Here is an 18,358-nt window from a genome sequence, read left to right as displayed (position 1 = left end):
GGGCGGTATATAAATTCAATAAACAACAATAATAACAGAATAAAATTCCATTCAGACCAACGGTCCCAAGTAAAAATTGGAAATGACAAGAACAACAATAAAAACAGTGAGGAAGCCTAGCATATATATATTCTATCTTTTACATCTGTCAAATGCTATAAAATGGCATCTACATGGAGTAGGAAGGAATTAAAATAAGATATTGATTCCACTGAGAGAATATGGCTGCATTCCTATACACATTTACTAGTGAGTGAGGCTCATTGAAGTTAATGGGACATCTGAGTAAACCTGCTGCAAACTACATTATGAAGAAAGGACCATGTGTTTTGGAATCTTAGCTGCCATATTTGGACTTCTGAAACTATGCACCCTTCCCTTGGAGTAAGCATTTTTTAACACAATGGAATAATAAGAGTGCACTTTTTGGTTTATGTGTCTTAATTTATGGGACCAACACGGCTACTAAAACATTAGTAATTCATTTTAATTCAGAAAGAAAGAAATCTGTTCCCAAAATGACTGGTGTACAGAGAAAATACTATTCTTCTCTCCAATCTGTGGAGTTTAAGGTATCTTCAATAGCAAAATCCAAAAGCAATATCAAAAACTTGACAAGTTCCATATGTCTTTCTAAATGAGTCTACTTTTGGGAGGGGGTCTGCTTCCTTACTACCAGGGAAGTAGACAGCTTTAATTTTCTTAGTCTCTTGCATGAATTCCTAACCAAGCATTAAAAGCTACAATTGCAAAGTCTGAATGGCCCAGGGGGGTGGCAATATGATATGGAGTCTTTCAGCCCTAGGTCACTGGTTTGAATTTGGTCTAGGTTAGTATGGTAACCAAAATTCGTACCATATGACTGTTGAATATAGCCTTAAGTCTATTAATGAGTTGATGTTGTCTACATCCAAGCTTTCCAGCTGGCCTTGTTGACATTTTGAATGACCTTCTCACCTTTGGATATAGCCCATCCAGGTCATTGCTAAGGCACATTGATTGGGCAGTGATGGTAGCTCACATTACCTGTGTATAGGCTGCCTCAATAAACTGCCATTCAACACTCACAGCTATCTAGTTCCTTAAAATTCAAAGTACTAAGTAAGAACTGTATAGTTTATGGAATATATGAGGAACTGCAAGTTCCTCCCCTCCCCCCCCCAAAACCCCCCATAATTTTCAAAATAGGCTTTGGAAAACATGTTTCTTGTGGATTAAAGACTTAGATTTTATATATTGCCAAAACAAGCTATCCAGCAGAATTATAAATAACACACAAATAGCTTTCTCTATAATTACTGTGGTCAATTATGCAAACGCCAGCAAATAGCGTTTTTCTGCAAACAAATATTTGGTTAGTGAAACTCTTCACTGGTGATTTTTAGGAGCAGACAAACTAGAATGGTAAAAGAACCAGCCCCGCTCTGAACTGAAAACACAATGCATTAAATCCCACCTCGGTTAGAGCTGGGCAGCTCTGAACTACTCTCAGAGGTATATCTCGGACTTTTATGTAATATGCAGTTTTGAAAATATAATGTTAAATTATGTCATTTGAGCAAAAACAATTTGGTGGAAATTTAAGACATCAGCTCTATTAATCTCTAATATTTTTGCACAGTAATTTGGTGAAGTTGGCTTTGGTGTTTAGAGGCTTCGGTAACATACAATATGTTCTTAAAGGAAAAAATAAAGTAGCAAAATCCATGCATATAGAATATTACGGAAAACACAGGGTTGCCACAAAAAACGGGACTAAGTTTCATCAGCAGACCTGTATTTTGTTTTTTGAAATACGTAATTTTCCCTTTCATCTTTTATATGAGCTAAGCCTTCCTGAATGTGGTTATTAATTTCCTTAAGATATATTTGAGCCCACTTTTCAGTTTGGAAAGTAATTCTTGAAGTGGATAACAGCATAGGTTCTTGTGGGTTAAACCACAGAGCCTAGGACTCATCGATCAGAAGGTCGGCGGTTCGAATCGCCGCGACGGGGTGAGCTCCTGTTGCTCGGTCCCTGCTCCTGCCAACCTAGCAGTTCGAAAGCACCTCAAAGTGCAAGTAGATAAATAGGTACCGCTCCAGTGGGAAGGTAAACAGCGTTTCCGTGCACTGCTCTGGTTCGCCAGAAGTGGCTTAGTCATGCTGGCCACATAACCCAGAAGCTGTACACCAGCTCCCTCGGCCAATTAAGTGAGAGTCAGCCATGACTGGACCTAATGGTCAGGGGTCCCTTTACCTTTATAACGACTTGGGTCCAGAATACCATCCATGCCCTGCTTGATCACGGAGGTATCTGGGGGCAGTGTGACTGTCAGTGGTTCCCCATAGCTCAGATGTATGGTTTGTATCCACCAGGAGCCATGTGGCCCAGTTTTATGGAACTCTTTTCCCGCTGAGGTCAAAAAGCCCCCCTTTCAGTTAAACAACAGGCATCTACTGAAGGCTTTATTATTATTATTATTCTAGCAGGCATTTTAACTGAATTCTAATTTTATAATTTTAACTGGTTTTTCTATTCATTGTGTTGAGTTTTTTGTACACGGCTTAGGTATAACTAAGTAAGTGCATAAATTGTATAAATAAAAATAAAAATAAACAAATAAGAACAAAAGTTTAACAGAGAATTACAGACTAAAACACAGTTGTAGACATCATGTTGGGGCAGAGGTGTTTACCTCACCACCTAGCAGGTAAATCACTGCTGCTTGCTGAATGGGGATATTTTCAAACAACCACCTTCCAGGGATTTTTCAGAGACTACAGTGAAAGAAAACAAATGTGTTCATTTATTCAAAATGAAGAAAATCTGCAATCCAGTTGTCTGGAAACATCTTTGTGACCGGTTCTGGAAACATTGCTTTCCATTTAAATTTGCATCAGTCCCCCTTAGTGACATCATCATATGGCCAAACCTGATGTCGCCACTTCACTGTGTGGACTCAGAATGGCAAGGATTACTCTAGGGAAGGAGAAAGAAACCCTAACCAGAAAAAAGGAGGAGGAAGCAGTGGAGTAGTGGAGAGAGTGGGGAAAGATGACTCACTGAGGCATTCCACAAATACTCCAGGCAATATTTTGCCCCCAAACGGTTTATTTTTTAATTGAAAATAGAAATGGGTGAAGATTCACCATAAAGACTAGTGTGAAGAACCAGTGGTGGTCTCAACATGAACAAAGATCTTGAAAAAACTGTCCTGGTGAAAGCTAATGGTCACTGCTAAAGTTCTGCTTTTCATTTTAACTTTACAGATATGACCATGCTGACAGTTTGTTTTGTGTTTATTGAAACTTTGTGTGTGTGTGTGTGTGTGTGTGTGTGTGTGTGTGTGGCAGCATGCCATTGCAAAACCAAGCAGTGCAGCAATAAAACATTTTTCCCTTGCTAGAAGAGGAAGTGAGGGATTTGTTTTCAAGAAGTAAATTGCTTCAAAACACAAGGGAAATCCTGAAGGTTTTAGCTGTTTTAACCCAGTGGGGGAAACTGCTGTAACTTCTTATTAGGAACAGGGGTGGGGGTTTTTTTTAGCTCAAACTAACTGGCATGCCCGTCAATAAAGTATTAGCATACCAACCTCTTGTAATGCATTTTATTTACTTTTGTTATAGATTGAAGCAAGCCAGGTTCTCTCTACTATGGAAGGAAGTTTCACTTTTTATTTTATTCAGTTATAAAATGAAACAATCAGTGACCAAAAGCCCCTGGGGTGAAACAAGATTTGAGAGACCTATCCTTCTTCCACTCCTCCTTTCTCAAACTAGATGTTGTTAATGCTACAATATCAATGTGCTCAGGGGACTGGCAAATCCACTCCTCCCTTGGCCAGCTCCCCTAGAAAATTGAAAGTGTGTGCCAGAGAACATATCCCAGTATCCTTTAATAATACACTTGAGTAGCCAGCCAAGATGGAACAGCTTGGCCAGTTCTTCAGAGCGTTCAGAGCATCACTCGGCAAATGTTGGCCTTCTTCCTCCTCCAGCATCCAACCCCTGCGGGGATAGTGGAGGCTGGTCCAGTACGGCAAATGGAGCACTGTTCCACCAACCTCAGTATGTCTTCAGAGTCCCCACCCACCTGTCTCTTTACTTATGTCCACTCCAGGCACTGGGGCTAGTTGTCAGCTTATTCCTCCTCCATCTCAGTATTGCCTTGGTAGGACTCAACAAGGAGGACAAAGGGAGCAAAACTAAAATAAATTGGCTCCACTTGGCATTGACTCTGTCTCCACCTATTGTTGGCTCCTCTCCCTTCTATTCTACCACTCCCAATGAGCATTAGCCACCACAGTGAGGGGAGAATTACAGAAAAATGTGCAAGTGAGGATCATGGTCCAGTCTTATCGTGCCACCATGATTCTTCTGTAGCTTGCCATGAAGCTGAAAAGAGAAATAGTCAGGTCAGGTAAGTGAAGACAGAATTTATTTCCTTGTTCAGCAGTGGTAGAAGCACTTTATAGAGAGAGCTCTTCTTCCTCTCCCATCGCCTGCCTTTCATTCACGACACAGCAGCAAGAATATGGCATGAGCCAATGGGTACCTGGAAGTCCTGATAGCGAAATAAAGTTAAGATAAAAGTAGAAGAAGCCACACATGCCATCATTGCTAAAGGCAAGAGGCACATTCCACCCTCCTGCAAGTCAGAGAAATGGGCCCCCAAATTTGCAGCCAGTGAACAGGACCATAATATTCAGGGGCTCTTTGAGTGCACCCAGAGTAAATGGGAAATCATATCCAGTTCTTGAATAGTATGTTGTGAATACTTACTACTGTGCACCATATGCACGGATGCCTTGCCTCCAGGAGCAGAATGAGAGTAAATCAGACCAAATATAGACAAAAATAGGCCACAGTTGCATTGATTTCAGAAGTACATGGGGTTAGCTCAGCATGGGGCAAGGCTCAATGGTTGTGCAGCCTACTGTCTGATCCTACCCTCAACCTGTTTGCTGGGTGTTGCCAGCCTAACCCTACTGTGGTGCAGGCCATGCATCATGGTTCCAGCTGGAAATGTGGGCTGTGAGGCAAAAGCTCCCCCACCCAAACCAGGGCAAAGACCAAGGACTAACACATTGTCCCCAAGACCCCATGTGAGGCTCTCACTTAAGGTCCAGATCTTGCCTAGTGCCTTTTCCCACTGGAGCTGTGACAGAAATATGTATTACCAGTAAATATGCCTAACAATGCAAACAGCTTTTATTGGGACAGCTTTTATTGGGTGGAAGGCAAAATCCTCACCACCAAGGGCCAATTAGGTGTGAGCTAAAATTGTTAGGCAACAGCAACCCATGTTCTCAACAGAAGACCTCATCTTGAGAAAGGGTGGGTGGGGAAGCCATGTTCCAAGCAAGCCTGGCCTTGCTGCCAGGACCACCTTTTATAGTTGGGGAACGCCCAGGGAATCTTCTGAAGCCAGGCCAGCAAGGCAGATAGCCACTGCCTCCTGGGTTCTTGCCATGCAGGACACCCAAAGCAGGCCAACCACAGGAGGGAGCTGCAGCAAATTGGGAGTTAAAGTGATTGTATGCAAGTACTCTTCTTTCCTCATTTACCTAACATCTCTCACTACATTATCCATTCTCTCTCTCTCTCTCTCTCTCTCTCTCTCTCTCTGTCTGTCTCCCACAGATTTAGATACAGTTTGAATGAAGCAAATCCAGCTGTGGCAGGTGCAGACTGGCTAGAGCCTGTGCCATTACCAACTCCTCTTCTACAATGCCTGGAACAGTTATATGTGTGTGTGTGTGCGACACCCACCCACATATTGTTAAGGTGATGAACAAACATTTACATAAATGAACATATGTGTACCATGAAATAGCCTTCCTAACTCATGAAGGCAGAAGAGGCTGAAAAAATCTACTGTGACTGTTCTAAATGCTGTTATCTGTCTTCATTGTTCATTCATAATAGAAATCTCAGGCTATGTATATGGAAAGGCAGACCCTTTGACTAAGACTGACATCCTATATGCACATCCCAGAAACACACTTACCCGGAAGCATGCACCATTGAACTCAGTGGGACATCCCTCTGAGTAGTCATGTATAGAGTTGCACTGCTACTTAGTCTGTGGGAATGTTTTCATGCTCCTTTGTGAAGAGTTTGCTGGGGGTCTCTCTGTACAAGTTAGGATGAACTTCCTGTGCAAGCATTTGTGAGGGTTTTTGCTTCTCTTGGGTCCTAGCAGACTTTTCTTTAGATTCAAGGAAAAGCAGCTTGCCTGAAGCCCTTTGGGCACTGTGGTATTTGCTATGTGACTGTGAGATATATAGTTCTTTCACAATCTCTTATGTAAACATCAAAAGGAGTTTATGACTGCACAGCACTTCCTCATGCTCTATGAATATTTAAGACATTGCGGGAAAGTTCTGATGACCACTCAATTTGCTGTCAAACGGTGCATTCGCATTCACACTGAGTTTTTATAGGACTTGAAATGGCCATACTTTGAAATGATCTATATGAATGGGGTTCGGGCAAGAGGAAAGGTGGGGGGTGGGGGTTGCAATCAGCCCACCCTGTGGGGACTATAACACTCAGAGTTGATCTATATTTTATACAAAATAGGTTGGACTGAAGCAATTGAATTCTTGACTGTGCCACATTAGACTATGAGGCTAAGGGCCTCTTATTTTGTAAGATTTATCTACCTAAAATGCACATTTCATGCAGTTACACAAACATATTATGGAGAAGGCTAAGCCTTTTTCTATGATGTGATAGTTAACCATATAGGAAACCCCCCACCACCACCCCACCACCACCCCACATATACAGCTAGCTAACCATATGAAAGGAGCTTTTTGCATGGAGAGAATTCACCTGCAATCTGAATGGTACAGTCCAGAATTTTACTGCTCCGCCCCTTACCGTGAAGACCTGGAAAAGTCTCCTGTCTAAAGAACTGCTACCTGTCAGTGTAGCCAATACTGAGCTAGATGGATTAACTCTCTGACTTTGTAGAAAACACATTATGGCTACGGCCTAACTTGATGCTCAGGCAGTTCTCTTTGGCCATGCTTACGTCTCTCCAGCGCACCTTGCTCTGGATGGTTTTCCCTTGGGCTTGGGTCCTGCTTGCAGGTATCACATAGGCATCTGGTTGGCCACTGTGAGAACAGGATGCTGCAGTAGATGAGCCATTGGCCTGATCCAGCAGGGCTCTTCTTGCGTTTTCACTGATACATTTCAATCAGCCACCCTTAAGCATTGAAGGCTGTTCATCACAAGCGAGATGCTAACACCAGTGACACGAGTGATGTTGGGTTCAAATGCAAAAGCCACATTTATAAAAAATGTACAATCAATTTCAAAATAGATGCCCCACCTCTCCATTCGGATGTTTCATTCACAATATTCAGACATGATACTTTTAAAGTAAAATAGATCCTTAGTAACCATTTGTGACAATCTCTGAAATGTCACAGCCAACAACCTTAAGCTTTAAAAGTGCCACAGTGTTGTGGTTGCTCTTCCTTCTTGTAGAGTTGGCTCTGGGACTGCGTCTTGCTGATGGGCCTCAGTATTAGGAAATTTTGCATTTCAAGGAAATTTCTGTGAGAAATTATGTCCAAGCAAGTCTGGAATTTCCTCCACTCACACACACACACACACACACACACACACACACACCAGACATTTACAGGCAACTAGTTGTTTTGTTTTTAAAACCTTTTATTTGTAGCTCACATAAGCAAAATGAGCAAAAGGAAAAGTGGAAGTGAAACGGAATGACAGCTGTCATGAATTGCACTGCATTTCCACATTGGAAATCCCCAGGTGGTGAAGGAAAATAAATACATCTTTTTCAAATAAGCCATTCCATTGCTTCCTAACTGAAATGTTAATGGACCCACATGGAGCAACAGGAAATTCCTTTTTTTAAAAAAAAACAACAACCATGGAGTATAGAGAGTAAAAATACTCCCCCCCCCCTTTCCTGTCTCCTTTTACATATTGCCACCACTTTTGCTCTTAGACTGAAGCCCATCATAAATTAAGGGACTGGGATTGGAGTCCCTTGGAAAGAGATGAAACTCGAGAGTCAGCTTTGGGTGAGTCAGCTTGCAGCCAAACTCTATGGGATGGAAGCTGTCTCTCATTAAATGTTTGAGGAATGCTGACCACAAATCTTGCTTGCTTTTGTCTGGTTTAGCAACTACAACCAGCTGTCACTGTTGTGCATGGGTTATTAATAACCATTTATACCAGCAAAGCTTCACTAAATCACCCAGGCAGGTTTATGAGATACAAAGCAGGAAATGGGACATCCATAGTCTCAGGCTGTCATTTACATTTGAAGCTACTGCCCTGTGAACCACTACCAGTGTAGCATCAGGTTCTGCTGAAATACATTCAAGGCGCTATTGGTAGGAGGAATTGTACAGGTGTACAGTCCTATCTTGTACAGTCACTGCCCTTTTGACCAATTGGAGTGATTTTCTTCCCTTGATCTCAATCTTACCAGTAGAAGCGTTCGTGCATGTATTGTCTAGAAGAACTTGAAGCCACAACTGTGTCTGTACATTGTCGGTGCTTGGAAGGGAAAATTCCTAGATATAGCCCTGTGGGTATAGTGTCTTGAAATCCTTTGTAGAAGAAGGTTGGGATATAAAATGTAATATCATTCAGGACTAATATGGATAGTGGGGTACAGCTCTGATAGCTGTTCTTGGAAAATGGAACAAACTTCTTCCTTCCTTTCCTTTTTTGACAAATAATCACATGGGAGATTCTTTTAAAAATAATTATTATTAAGGATTTTGGGGGGGTTACAAAAGTACATGTGTTGTCTCTTTTTCAGGTCATAGAATCATTTCTACTGATCTGTTACGTTTAGTGTAGGATATTTATATTGTATACAGTATAAGGTTGGAAGGGAAGGGAAGGGCAAGGGGTGGGGGTGATAAAATTCTTTTACATAGTGTATGTGTAGGGGTTTTGTGTCAGCATCACTTGGGTAGCTTATCTTTCTATTCATTTATTGCTTTTCCTTGGCAGTGAGAGAGGTTGGGGGGCAGGGCATGGTAAGTTGTCTTTAGTTGACTTTATGTACTACTTATTGCCAAAATAGGTTTACAAGGTGTAGAAACCAGTTACACAAACATTTAACTAAAAACACCCATAATTAAAACGCAGAATGGAACAATCCCATGAAAACAACACTGAGGATGATAGTACCCCTAAACATATTTATTTTAGAAAAAAAGCACTGTTGAATTGAGAAGTTATGGTGCTGTGTGCTTTCTCTGCCTTTCCCAGTGGCAGTATACTGCCTGCTATGGGGTACCTGTGGGGCACACACAAGTCATCAGGGTGCAGACTCATAAATACACACAAGAGGGCCAAGAGCCAAAGGCAAAGTGCTTTCGCCAGAAATGCTCAGATACAATCCGGTCATTTAAGATACAGTACGCACCACATTTTAGTATGGAGAGATAGAGATACAAAGATGGCTAACAGTTCCATTCCTAGAAAAAACCCACACAATTAAAAATACAAAGAGCAACATAAAATCAGGAAAGCTATAAAAGAGACAGTGCCACATGTTGAAAACCAGATTCTCTATACAGTGGTACCTCAGGTTAAGTACTTAATTCATTCCAGAGGGCCGTTCTTAACCTGAAACTGTTCTTAACCTGAATCACCACTTTAGCTAATGGGGCCTCCTGCTGCTGTCGCGCTGCTGGAGCACAATTTCTGTTCTCATCCTGAAGCAAAGTTCTTAACCTGAAGCACTATTTCTGGGTTAGCGGAGTCTGTAACCTGAAGCATATGTAACCCAAGGTACCACTGTATAAGCTAACAGATAATGTAGAAAGTATGAAAGACCAGCCACATTAAGCTAAGCAAACCCATCAGAACCAGGCGGTAGTAATCACAAAGGAAATGAGGCATGGAAGTGGTGCAGCCAATGAACCCCTCATGCCTCCTGACCAGGATTGCCATAGCCTGTGTTAGGAAGTAGAGATGCATCTCTCCACCAGATATTAGGTTGTGGGCAGGATGGTATGAGAGGACACAGCTCTTTAGGAACCCAGAAGTCAAGCCTTTTAGGACTTTATAAACAGTACCTTGTATTGAACCTGGAAACATATTGGTAAACAATGCAGCTGTTCTAAACCTGGCATAATATGCTATGTATCCATGTTCCTGAGAGCACCATTGCTGGATTCTGAACCAAGTGGATTTTTTGGAGACTCTTCAAAGGCAGCGCCATGTAGAGCGCATTGCATTAGCCCATCTTAATGCACTCAAGACTTGTGTCACCACGGCAAGTTCTGATCTTCCTCCAAATGGGTGCAGTTGGGGCACCAAGTGTTAGGTTGTGGGTGAACATATCAGATGACACAGGGATTCTTCAAACAGCTCTTGTTTATTCACAGGCCAGAACAGAACTGAACTGAAGGGTTCAGCCAGCCTGCTTATATAGAGCTCCACTAGAACGCAACAGTAACTATTTTCTGTAACTATCCAATCACTGAACATCACTTTCAATCCCTTATTTGCATATGTGGACCTGAGTGAAAACTACAGTATCCCCCTGCTGGCCCAGGGTGAGAACTTCAGTACATAACACCAACGTTGAAGGGGCAACGTTGGTGCCAATTCAAAGAGCCATGCAGTGAAACAAACACAAACTGCCTTCTTTATTAAGCTGGTGTGCTTTTAAATGATATTGTGAATGGTTTGACGTGTATCTTGGGCTGAATCAGGATGTGGTGAGTCATGCGTCAAGGGACTTTGAAGCATTTGGGGGACTCCACACACCACATTCTGTTGAAAGGACTAAATTGTGTTCTTTTAATCATGTAGGGAAGTGTTGAGTGAATTGTTTTTTATATTCAAGCAAAGCTGGTTAAAAAGGAAAAAAAGAAAATCAAAAGATTTGTTGTTCTGCCGGGAAGGTTAGAGTACCCACAGCAGGCAGGAGTGCTGAGTATGCAGGGTGTCCACAACAATGCACACTGCTCTTTGCAGAGGTAGTGTTGCGGCTGTCAGCAAGGCAATTAGTGCTGAGTGAAATAAACACATGGAGATTTGAATATCATGTTGTGGCATTTGCTTGAATGCCAATGAACAATGGCAACAGAATCATTTTAACTCCAAATCAGAAAGAGTCTGATTCACAAGGTTTTACGGCCTCCGTTATGTAACACAGGGAAATCATATGAGGTACATTTCTCAGATTTATTTATTTATTTTCTTATTTATTTTCTCCACCTTTCTTCCATCATGGATCCCAAGCAATGTACATGTGATTCCCAGGCCCAGAGCTGCTTCAGCTTAAGCAAGGCAGTGCCCTCATATGCCTTCAGACTATATCCAGGGACCAGTGAGTCCAGACAGACAGACAGACAGACAGGCAGACAGACATAATTTTATTGTATGCTGCCTTTCTATAGTTAAAATTGTGCTCAAGGCAGCTTACAACATGAAAAAAATACAAAAATTGCAGGAATGAAGGAAACGAAGCTATTAGCCAGGCTTTTAATGATGACGGCCATGGCATGTGCATGGGAGGAATTGCTGCCTGAGCAGCCAGAACCCTGTTTGCTGTTTTGTATCGCTGAAGACATGGGCTGCTTTTCACTCTGAATTTGGTATTTGGTAGTTCAATCTGTGCTATCACTTTTGTATGGCATCGATTATCTAGTCCAGGGGTGAACAACATGGTGTCCTCCACTTGTTATGGACTATAACTCCCTTCTTCTTGGTCCTGCAGTCTGGGGATGATGGGAACTGTAGTTCAAAACATTTTGAGGGCAGGTTGTTTATTTCATTTTATTTATTAAATTTATATACCACCTTTATCTTCCACTGAGTTCAAGGTGGTGTACATGATTCTTGTTGGCTACCCCTACATTCCATGCTGGTTCCCAGCCTATATTTGGGACTGAAACAGCTCTGGTTGTTCTAATGCAAGGGTAGGGAACCCTGGAAGGACAGCCACTGCCCCTCATGTCCCTCCTTCTCTCCAGCCTTGGCCAATTAAACTTGAGAGCTGGACCATAAAGAAGGCTGATCGCCGAAGAATTGATGCTTTTGAATTATGGCAACGGAGGAGACTCTTGAGAGTCCCATGGACTGCAAGAAGATCAAACATATCCATTCTTAAGGAAATCAGCCCTGAGTGCTCACTGGAAGGACAGTTCCTGAAACTGAGGCTCCAATACTTTGGCCACCTCATGAGAAGAGAAGACTCCCTGGAAAAGACCCTGAAGTTGGGAAAGATGGAGGACACAAGGAGAAGGGGACAACAGAGGACAATATGGTTGTACAGTGTTCTCGAAGCAACCAACATGAGTCTGACCAAACTGCAGGAGGCAGTGGAAGACAGGAGTGCCTGGCGTGCTCTGGTCCAGGGGGTCATGAAGAGTCGGACACGACTAAACAACTAAACAACAACAAACCTGACAATCTCACAACACAGAGTAAGTGGGGAAAGCGCCCATCCATTCTGATAGGAATAGGAGTCCAACCATTTCTAGTGGATCCCTAGGGCCACTGGACAAACCTTTGCTGCTTAAAATATAGATGGGAGGGTGGGTTGCTACAGTAATCCACTAAAGGAAGGCACATCTGCCTTTAATAGGCATGCCAATACTTCTTTCGTAAAGGGTGGGCTGAATATAGCCTGAAGACTTGAGCAGAAAATCCCTTCCCCTGGAAGTGTGGGAGAGAAGTGTGATTTGAGGCACATTGTCATAGCAGAGAAAGAAGCTTTCCTGTGAGTTTATTCCATGTTATTTCAAACTTCTGCCATTACTGAGTGGTGTTCGCTGGACTCATCCCAGAAATAGCTCCCATGTGATTAAAGATAACGTTGGCTGGGGCCACTATAGACAGGAATGCCAAAACTGGGAGTGGCTTGCAATATCCATGTCTGACTTGGAAGTGGAAGATAGGCATAAATTCTTCCCACATTCTCAATTTTATGACGGGAGTGATCTGCACACAACTCCCCTATGAATGGAAATCATTGTATTACTTGGATAAGTGTTACACCACAATAAATAAAAGAAGATTTCATAGCAGGATATGTTCACGTTGATGTGAGCGGCATGTCATCCGCACTGAAATGTGTAGACAAAGGAAATTGGATTTGAAAAATAACTGCAGCCACAGTGAAATGTCGCTTGAAAAAAGTGCTTTGTTTTTATTTTCGGGACTCTAAAAGCATTTCTAAGATGTCATTTGTTCTAAATAAAAGATAACTTTGAAAATGTTCCTTTCCCACACTGAAAACACAGTCAAGCAACAATTGATTCTAAAAGCATGATGTGATTCGACGCTGAGCGCTGGCTTGTGAGCAAGAGCATTTTTGTGCAGCAGTGTGGCATCAATGAGGCTGCAGACTTTGTGCGCACATCAGAATAGCGGAAAAGGGAAAAGAAAAAGAAAGGAGGTGTTTTTGTTTGCACTTTTTTGCATTGAAACCTGCAGTTTAAGCGGAAAGGGTGGAGTGTTTTAGAATGGAAAGTGTGATTGCAGTGATCACATAGCAATTATTACATCATTATGATTAAACTTGGATTTGAATCGGGATAGGAAATTCAAGCCCATTTGCTGCATGAGCAGATATAAGTCATTAAAACAGATGGATCTGTATCTGCTAACACTTGAGCATACTCAAGCCACCATTATTTTTGCTCAAAGATAAGATGATATTTATTCAGACAGAAGAATGGCTGATAAGCGGATGTTGGGATTAATTAATGCATTGCATATGTGGTACAGTTTCTGATTTCTTCATGATTGGATCCAGAAGCACAGTGGTAACATCGTAGGCACTCTTTGCATAAACACAGACATTGCTTCCACACCAGAGCCTTTGCACCACTGATGCATTGCTTTTCCATAATAGCAGGAAGTCGTATTAAAACAGATTTCACACAACATATTTAATATAGTGCAATATAAGAAAGGGATGCCTTCTCCAAAGCTAATATACTTTTACTGTGTTTCTAACAAGTAGGTTCAGTTCATCAAAGTTCTTCTCCTATGTTAAGAGTTTCCTGTTTGCATGACTTGCCTATTTTATTGCTACCTGTTGATTACAGCTGGGGGACAAGTAATGAATGAATCCCCTCTCACCACCAGCACCTTTAATAACCCCTTTTAATTGCCCAAGTGTCAGTTGCCATTGCTGCAGCATGGAGTGACTGTAATTGCAGTGGTACCTCAGGTTAAGTACTTAATTTGTTCCGGAAGTCCATTCTTAACCTGAAACTGTTCTTAACATGAAGCACCACTTTAGCTAATTGGGCCTCCTGCTGCCGCCATGCCACCGGAGCACAATTTCTGTTCTCATCCTGAAGCACCTGAGGTTCTATTTCTGGGTTAGCAGAGTCTGTAACCTGAAGCGTATGTGTCAGGGGCTCAGGAGCAGAGGGACAGGGGAGAGAGGAAATGGAGAGCGAAGGGGAAGAATCGGAGGGCAGCGTAGGGGAGTATGACAGTGGCCCGAGAGATTCCATGAGCTTCTCCAGCGAATCAGAAGATTCCCAGAAGGGGGCGCCGATGGCCAGGGCAAGGGGGGTCCCAGGGGGGAAGCACCAGAAGCAAGGGGCCAGCGGGGACTCCCAAAGCAGCAGTGAGAGATCAGGGCCAGCTCCCCCATCAGAGCGTAGTGGGGGGGAAGAGTCCCATGCATCAGGGCCAGCGTCTCCTCCGGCGGGGAGAGAGGATGAGTCAGGGCTGACCACGCCTCTGTTGGAGAGTGAGGGAACGGAGGGGAGGTCAGGCCCAGCTAGCCCCCCCGAAGGGGGAAGCAGTGACAGGAGCAGTGTAACGGTCAGGAGGAAGGTTGCCGGCTGGGCGCGGGCGCCAAGTTCAAATGTACAGGCGCGCGGCACAGCAGAAAACCCGGATTGGGAACCAGGTCCTAAAGCCCGTCGGATGCAGGGGGAAGACTCAGGGGAGTCAGCGTCAGAAGAGTCCAGAAAGGACAAGACCCCAGCGGACAGGCGGACCCAGAGGAGGAAAGAGCAGAGGAAGAGGTGGAGCAGGGCTAGAGTCTTAAACTGGTGCCTGGGGGGGGGGGGAGATTCAGACGGAGCTTCAGCGGTCTAGAGATCAAGACGTAGAGCTGCGCGCCACGGCTTTGAAATCGAAACTGAACTTCAATAAAGACTTTTGTGTATAATAAGAACTGGCGTTGGTCCTTTGTGAGCTGGGACCTAGGGCAGCTCTGACAGTATGTAACCTGAGGTACCACTGTATATGTTACCAGACTTGTATATTATTATCAAGCCAGGTTCAAAGTTCTTAACCTGAAGCACTATTTCTGGGTTAGCGGAGTCTGTAACCTGAAGCGTATGTAACCTGAAGCGTATATAGCCCGAGGTACCACTGTACTGGTTTCCTTGCATTTTTTAAAACAATGAAATAATAATATTTTCCCATTTAAAAAGAAGAAGGAAAGTGATGACAAAATTGAAACAAAAAAAAATTTTTTCCCTTCCAGTAGCACCTTAAAGACCAACTGGTATCTGAAGAAGTGTGCATGCACACGAAAGCTCATACCAAGAACTAACTTAGCTGGTCTTTAAGGTGCTACTGGAAGGGAAATTTTTTGTTTGTTTGTTTTGATTATGGCAGACCAACACGGCTACCTATCTGTGACAAAATTGAAGTCACCCTTTCTCCAGTGAAAATACCAGCTTTGCCAGGAACATATTTTAGAGTTGCCATGAGATGAGGAAATTGGGATCTCACTCTTTGGGCTACATACAACTTAGTGCTACTTAGAATAGACTCATTGAAACTTATGGACCTAATTTAGTATAGGGTTGCCATATTTCAAAAAGTGAAAATCCCCCCCACACTTTTTGACCAAAGTTGAACGTTTTCTGCAAAACCACCCGACAAATTTGTTGCTTTAGAGCTAATTAGAGCTATTTTTATATAAAATTTAGCAAAAATGACACTATCAATATGGCTTGTCATACATCCGGATTTTCCATATATGTCCGGGAAATTCCGAACATATGGCAACCCTACAGCCATTAATTTCAACATCTGAGCATGACTAACATTGCATTGGTTATTTGCATGATGTTTCTCAAAATTATATCAATCCAGGACAGACCTATCAAGTGTCCCTATTTTCCCTATTTTCCAGGGATGTCCCAGATTTACAAAAGCCACACCAGTTTCTGCTTTGGTCCCGGAATGTTCTGCATTGGAGCATGTGGTAGGATGTTCCTATTTTCATCAGAGAAATGTTGGAGGATAGGGAGTTATGCAACCCCTGAGCCAAAGAGACAAGTAACTGTACAACCTTAAGAAGACATCTGAAGGCAGCCCTGCATACAGAAGTTTTTTATGTTTAATGTTTTAGTGTGTTTTTATCAGCCCAGTCAGATGAACGGGGTATAAATAATAAAATTATTTTTATTATTATGGAATAAGACATCCCTATTTTCATCAGAGAACTGTTGGAGGGCATGCCAGGATCACTCCAAAATGCCTTTCATGTTTCATTTTCCTTATTTTCAGTTCCTTCAGACAATTAAGCGCAAATCACTAAGCAAAGATACAAACAACAAACAAGCAACTCTTCAAGCAACTCCTCTGTAGGCAACTCTTAGAGTCCTTCTCTCCCTTGCATTTCCTCTTTTTAATTATTTGCAGGCCTTTGTTCTAGGAAGTGCTAGCAACCCACCAAAGTTTCGCTTCTTTGGAAATAGAAAGCGCTGCTTGCTAGTTAAACCCTCTGTGTGCTGCAAAAGAATTGCGAAGCCAGGGATTTTTACATTTGTTTCTCATCACACTGGACAACTTGCCTCTCTTAGTTCAATAAACATTGCACACACAAAAGTGATTTCTTCACCATTTTGCTTTCCCCCTATGGTTTGGTGTGGACAGAACGGGGGTGGAGAGTTCCATGAAAAAGTATTTCAAAATTTACTTTACAATTAGATCCGCAGAAGTGTTTGTATAAGGTTTGCCCTGCGTGGGGGATAATCAGGCCCCAAGCAGATGCTCTGGTTCTTGCAGCAGCTAGCCACTCAGAATGCATTATTGTTACTGTTTCTATGTACCCTAATGGCATGTCTGTGCTTGACTTATTCTGGGGGACTTGCTGCATTAGGACACACTTAATCCCTGCTGTCCATACATGATACAGGCATTATCCCATAGAACGACTCAACCTCCACCTGTCCACAGGGGAGTTGTGAGGATTGGTGGACCCAGTGTGGACTTTATCAACCCCCTAACAGCTTTATTCAGGTACTTTACATATACACATAAACAATAGGCATTCAGTCTGACAGGTAAAGAAAAATGTGAGCAGAAGTAGGAATACACTGCCAAGCCCTTCCTTCTCTAATATGCCATTTGTACACAACACACCTGATTGTATGAAGAGCCTTGGCAAGATACTGGGCTTTGGTGTCGATCTCTACTGAGTGAACATTTAGGGGCAAACTAGGGTTTGGTGCTGGAGGAGACTCTTGAGAGTCCCATGGACTGCAAGAAGATCAAACCTATCCATTCTTACGGAAACCAGCCCTGAGTGCTCACTGGAAGGACAGATCCTGAAGCTGAGGCTCCAATACTGGCCACCTCATGAGAAGAGAAGACTCCCTGGAAAAGACCCTGATGTTGGGAAAGATGGAGGGCACAAGGAGAAGAAGACAACAGAGGATGAGATGGTTGGACAATGTTCTCGAAGTTACCAACATGAGTTTGAAGAAACTGCAGGAGGCAGTGGAAGACAGGAGTGTCTGGCGTGCTCTGGTCCATGGGGTCATGAAGAGTCGGACACGACTAAATAACAACAATGTTACCTAAAGCACTGAGGCCAGGCTCTAGTGAGACCCCTTTCTCTTCACTCCTGTTGCTGGTAGGGTAGCCGTTTATATGTTTATATGTTGCCAAAAACAAACTGATAGGATATGCCTTGCAAAAAGAGAGAACCCAAGAGGATGTCAATTTGCATAAAACTTGCTTGTTAATTTATATTTATAGATGCAAAGTTAGGAATAATTACTATAATTAAAATAGCACAATACAGTATGAAACTATAGTAAATAAAACAAAAAAAATCCTTCCAGTAGCACCTTAAAGACCAACTAAGTCAGTTCTTGGTATGAGCTTTCGTGTGCATGCACACTTCTTCAGATACACTGAAACAGAAGTTTCCAGACGCTTCTATATAGTGAGAAGGTGGGGAGGGGTATTACTCAGAAGGGTGGTGGGAATGGGTGGTTGGCAGATAGCTGTGATGAGCCTGTTGACGACTCTTAACGACTCTTAACGTGTATAGTAAATAAAATTGCACAATACAACTCGCGGTTGTGGGGAAGGCTGTGACTACATGACCTGCATGCCTATGAATTTTCATGAA

General features: G+C 42.7%; 1 long non-coding RNA gene across 1 annotated transcript in view; it reads left to right on the top strand.

The window, feature by feature from the left end:
* The window catches only part of LOC310841028, a 34,349-nt gene extending 28,474 nt beyond the window's left edge, over positions 1-5,875 (top strand). The window contains exon 3 of the long non-coding RNA XR_014562268.1: positions 5,626-5,875. This is a non-coding gene — a long non-coding RNA (uncharacterized lncRNA). The remainder of the gene's footprint in view (positions 1-5,625) is intronic.
* The last annotated feature ends 12,483 nt before the right edge of the window (positions 5,876-18,358 follow it).

This window comes from Podarcis gaigeae (assembly GCF_964106915.1).
Source record: "Podarcis gaigeae genome assembly, chromosome: 3".
Taxonomy (NCBI): Eukaryota; Metazoa; Chordata; class Lepidosauria; order Squamata; family Lacertidae; genus Podarcis; species Podarcis gaigeae.
This window is presented reverse-complemented; position numbering and strand designations above follow the sequence as displayed.